The following is a 5,909-nucleotide window of genomic DNA, read 5'->3' on the forward strand; positions in this document are numbered from 1 at the left end:
GCGGCCCTCGGAGCCGCCCGCTCGCCAATCGCGGCGCCGGGCTCACGGAGCCCCTCCCGGACCGGCCGGGGGGGAGGAGGAGGAGAGGCCGGGACCGCCCCGCCGCCGCCGCCGGGAGCCGCTTGAGGGGGAGAGGGGCGGGAGGGAGACGTCAACGGGAAGGAATCCGCTGCCAGCGGGGGCAGCGCTGCCCTCCCGCACAGGGCATCGACCGCTGGATCCCCCGGGATGAGGACCCGGGCTCCGTGGAGAGCCCGGCCGGGGAGGACCCGGCCCCGCTGCCGCCCCTCAGGGCTCCCCTCCCGGGCCGGGCCCCCCAGGTGTGTGAGATCCCCTCGCGGGCTGCCCTGAGCAGCGAGGACAGCGGCGGCGAAGCGTCTGGAAAGTCGGGAGGGACGCCTTTCTTGTCAGCCCTGCCCCACACGCGGGGTGTCCTTTCAAATAAAAATATTGGAAAAAATAAACAAGTTTGGCGTCGAGATATTTGTGGGGAAAACCAGCCCCTCGGTTGATGGGGTGGGTTGGGTAGTGGGTGCATGGTGGTTTGTGAGGTGGCCTGCCTCACTGCCTGTCCTGCACCCCCAGGAACCACTGCTCTGCACTTGAATTTTGCAGCAAAAATCGAGGAGTGAGGCCTGGCCCAGCTCCGGCTGAAACCAGCGGGATTCTTGCAGGAGGCGCGGGGTGGGAGCCCCGTCAGGCTGCCACAGTGTTGAGGGAACCGCGGGGCAGCCAGGAGGCTGTTTGAGATGGCGGTGTGTGACTTGCCTCAGCTCAAACCACTCCGCCACTCAGCCTCTAACGAAAACAGTCGAGGCTGTTCTTAATTAAAGGAAGCAGAACTGCCTGAGCTACCCATTGGGAAAAGGAAACTGCAGGAGAAGCAGGAAACTAAAGAATGGGGTGAGGGAAATGGTGGCTCACATAAACATAATGAAAGTTCATTAATTTTTAGACATTAACGTTGGGAGAAACTCATCTTTCGTGACCTCAGGGGAACATATGATTTAGGGTTAGATCCTCTGAAGTCTTTGGAAATGTTTCCATTGACTTAAGAAATGTTGGATCAGAACCTTACTACTTAATGCGCTCAATCATTTCTGCTACAGTACGCGGTGGCTTGGGAAGCTTCAGACATTTACAGTGGGTATGCTTTTCTCAGCTCCATGAATTATATGTTTCATCAATTTTGAAACAAAATGTTCCTGATTAGTAGCAGACAAAAATATGGGATAATACTTTCTCGCTGAACAATCAGGTTTAAATAATGCTCAAATAAATCACTTAGCATTTTTGTTTTTTACCTCATCTGATCAGGACACAAATGCCATTTGGTGTTTTTGTTCTGACACTGTACACCCATTAAGAAAGCTACCGATCTCTTGGGGTGACTGCTGCTATTTATTCTGTGACCAGTAATATCACAGAATCATGCTTATACCCTACAGGAAAACAACAACAAGAAGAGAGAAATATTTGTGCATAGTTAGAAATGCATTCTGTTTTGCATCCCTCTGACAACACAAAGCAAATTTAAACCCCTCAGTGCCATACAAAGCAGCTGGACCATACTGGGCAATCTGGCTCATTATTTATAAATCTCTTATCTTTGCCCTATTTTTCCACATTCCTTATTACCAAGGCTGTTTGTATGGAAAGAGGATTTGTAGAAGAATTATTCCCCACCTGAAATCATAATCCTCTTTGTGACATTGTAATAACTTCTTCAGCAACCACATGTAATATCATAAACATGCGCTGATGACTTCAGCTGGAAACTAGGAAAAAAGAGCTATGAAGAGACACAATCTGTTTTCTTGGAAACATGGACCATAATCTCACAAACATTCTTGCACATGAATTATTGTAAGCATATGTGTAGTCCTATTAAATGCCCTAAGCCTAAATTATCCCTTGTGTAATTCCACTGTAATCTATAGAATTAATGTGGCTCAATGGAAAACTATCAAACGCGCACTTTTATTCATTTTTGACTCTGTGATGGAGGCCCTATTTAGCGTCAGTGATTGAAGCCATGTAACGGGGTGACTGGCAAGTCGTCCATGTGGATTCGGGCCTAGCCCTGCCTGGGACAGATCATCTTCTCTTGCCTACCCATCTGATCCTGATAAAGTGCCTTGGTTTAATTATCTGGCTCAGCCGAGGAGGAGCTGGATGATTTCCCTGAAGGATGGAGAGAGTTTGTTTAGGAGAGCTAAACTGTGCTCAGGAAGTTCCTTTGCCAAGTCTGGCTCCAGAGGGTGATACATAAGAAGGGGGCTCTGCTGAGAGGGGGCTTGTCTAGAGAGGGGAGCAGAGCTCCTCAGGGGGTAAGGAGGTGCTGTCAGCCTTGGGGCTGGGTGGGAGATGATGCCACCAGGTGTTCGTAGTAGCAGATATGGGTGTAGCTCTGCCTGGAGCAGAGGAGTGGGCTCCTGGGGGGGGGGGGGGGGTGCTGTGCTGCAGCACAAAAGAAGGATGAAGCTGGGGCCATGCCCCCGTAGGGTAAAGGCAGCAGTGACTGGTGTGGGGAGTCCCATGCTCTGTGATTCATGGTGCTACCTGGCTGCAGTAACCATGGGGGAGCTGGCTAAAGGAAGGGTGCCTTAAGGAAGGGAAGGTACTCTAAGCTTTCTCAGTTACAACTGTTCCTTTTCTGAGCATTGAGGTTGGGGGGAGAATACTGTGAGTACTGACCTGGTGAGGCAAAGGACAAGGCTGTACTGCTCGTTTCCCCTCTGATGCACTTCAGCTGAAAGGCAAGAAGCTAAGACCTCTTGCACTTCCTCTGAACTTGGTGGTGCCTTTCCTGGGCAGTCCTGTCCCACGTCAGTGTGTTAATTAGTCCTGGCACTGTGAAATAGCCTGTCCTAGGGTGCTAGAGACACTGCTGCTCACTAATGTTTTAGCCTGATTAACTGATGTGTGGGACTAAAGTTATTAAACCAACTGCAGGATAGGTACAGCTTGTGAGTCTGTCTGCAGCAAGACTTGCATCTCCCTGCTGGTTGATTCCTGTTCAGAACAAATGTTAGAATAGCACACAGTAATATTTAAAAAAACTGCCTAAAAAGAGCTGTACAGGACAGGCAATGGTGAACCCTACCAGTACTCATGTATGTCCTGGATTTTTCATTTACTAAGATTCCTTTTGAAAATAATCAGTGATGTCTCCCTAGGTAAACTTAGGTAACATCTGTTGATATGTTACCTCAAATATCTATTTAAAACATTGCTATATTCATACTACTAATTGTAACAATGTGGGGGGATTTCAGGGGCTGTGCAGTCCTCCCCTCTGTGCTTTAAGGAGACATGCCATACTGTATGTATGTGGTATTGCTTCCGTGTCTAAATTAACAGACTCCATTCTCATCCTACATGAGATTCTCTTGCCTTGTAGAACAATTACAGATTGTATGAGGTGTTTGTAGCCACTCCACTCTCCTCTCAAGCAGACTATAGAAGACAGTATTTTCTCGGCAGTCATTAATTCTACCTAAAAGGCTGGCATTTACAAGTGTTTCAAAAACCAACATCTGGAAAAACAAAGCATGTGTGCTTCTAACAAATACCACAAACTGAAATATGGGGTCAGATTCAGCCTTGATGGAATTATCTGATATCTATGTTCTGTGTTTTCCCTGTATTGTTTGAATAAAAAAAACCTTATATGGAGATTTCAGTGACACATGCAATGCCAAAATGCTCTGAGAACTGCATAGGACCAAGCCTAAAATACTGTAGTAGAAAAAAATAAATATAAACCAAGACCATCCTTGAGAAGTGGCGGTAGTGGAAATCTCTGGTTGTGGGAAGGGTTTTTAAGCACAAGTTCTGGAAATTATGACTGGGAGCTTTAGTCTTCTTTTGGAGAAAGATTCCCCTTTGTATTTAGATTTTTACAACGTAAATGTTACTCACATTGATGACGAAATAACTTCCTGAAGTGAAAATCTCTACAGATACATATGTGTAGCAGTCTAAGCTTTATTTCACATACGTATCCAGTTTTGTTTCAATATCTAAATGTTCACTTCTTAATTCACCATTTTCTTCAGTGACTCCAGTGCTGAAATCCTTTTCTGTTCTCCTATGAAAATCCCTGCCCCCCCCCCCCCCCCGTGAGGCTAGCTGTTGATAAATAAGCTTAAGATGGACATTTGGACATTTGTGCTTTTTTATTTTTGAGATCCATCACCTATTAAAATGTGATAGTTGAATTCTTACTGGTGGGAGTACAGCTAGACAACAGTTCAATTCCAAAGTACATTCCTGGATAGAGCTTTTATATTAAAGACTAAAAAAATACAACTTACCTGCAGCCTGGTTAACGTTATGGATTTCCTCCCCTCCTGTCCCAAATATGATTGATAGGTGTGCTTCTGGTATTGTTTTTTAACTTGCTATAACTAATATACAAACAGAAGGCAAACAAGGACTTCAGATCACTTGCTATGGAAAATGGCTGAGATTTCAGTTTTCTTCCTCAAGCATAGTAACAACAAGTAAGATTGCTGGCTTGCAGTAGGTAGCAGAGATACACTTCTCCCTCCTATTTGGCAACCTCATTTCTCTATCAGTAGGACCTAAACCACTTGCAGACAATCTTTGTCACCAGCATGTGTGTACTCAAGTGTTTTATTCCACTTGTCAACAAAGAATGTTAACAAACATCTGCTTTATTTTTGATATTTATCTACAAGAACTCTGTAACAAAGCACACAAAGGCAATGCATGCATGGACAGTATATGTTACTAGCAATCATCCTTGTGAAGGAGTTGACAGAAGTGTATCTTCCTTTTTCTTCTTTTCTTCTTCATAAAGGAAGAAAAGGAAAAGCACTCGGCTTTCACATACCTACTAAAGGCAGACTTTGGTAGGCAGATAACTTGGCACTGTATCTTCACGCTGTTGTTGAAGAGAACACTAAAACCCTGAAGAAATGGTGGCTTTTTCCTTAATTGTTTCTGATAGCTCTAAAAATTTCCCAGTTGAAGCTCTGTTTCAGTCCCACTGTTGCTCCCCAAGTTCACCAGGCAGCTTTGCTGGCAGCCCTCAGCATCAGAAAGCCGAGGTCTGGACCCACCAAGGAGAATACGCCACAACTCTTCCTCCCAGTGACAGGACAGAGGATGTGTGCACACACTTACAGTCCTGTATCTGCATCAGTGACAAAGAGAAATAATGAGTGGTCTTGAAAGGATACGAGCAGGTGAGGCTATCCTAGGAGCACAAGCTCTGCTTTACCAAGCTGCGCCAGGTGCAGGGAGAGCTGAGGGGCTCGGTGTGCCCAGAGCCACGGGGCGCTTCCAGCCCAGCGGGACGGCACTGCTGGCCAAACACCTTAAAACTATAGAGGCTTGGTTTTAAGTGTCCTGTCTTCTGCTCTGAGCAGACCTAAAAATGAACTGATGTAAGCAGTTAATTCTGATACAGAATGCCTTTTATTGAAAACAAGACTATGCTTGAGCAGTGCTGATATTTTAAATGGCTGCTTAATTATCCAGTGATACTGTTCTTTTCCTTCTCAAAATCTGAATATGGAAAAGAATAGAAAACTTTCCCCTTACTGCCTAGTTCAGCGACTTCTTTCAATTTTAATTATCTAGGCTGTATTTTCTAACTGAGACTGATTCCTAATCAGAAGTGTTTCCCACCTCTGACACAGTGCTCTTGAAAAGCTTGAGGAAATCTTTTGCTTTTTTGTTAACTTTAGTTCATTACCCTCCTTTCAACATTTCAATTGTAGAGCTTTACTTACAATAAGTTAATGCAGCTTTAAAACAACACATAAGTGATATTCAGCATCCTTCATAAGATTATTTGAGTCAAAGGAGAAACGGCTGATGAGTGTTGCACATGATGAGTGAATGGCTGAGATACAGTGGCATTTAGCCAGGGGCTC

Source organism: Anser cygnoides, chromosome 8, assembly GCF_040182565.1.
Source record: "Anser cygnoides isolate HZ-2024a breed goose chromosome 8, Taihu_goose_T2T_genome, whole genome shotgun sequence".
Taxonomy (NCBI): domain Eukaryota; kingdom Metazoa; phylum Chordata; class Aves; order Anseriformes; family Anatidae; genus Anser; species Anser cygnoides.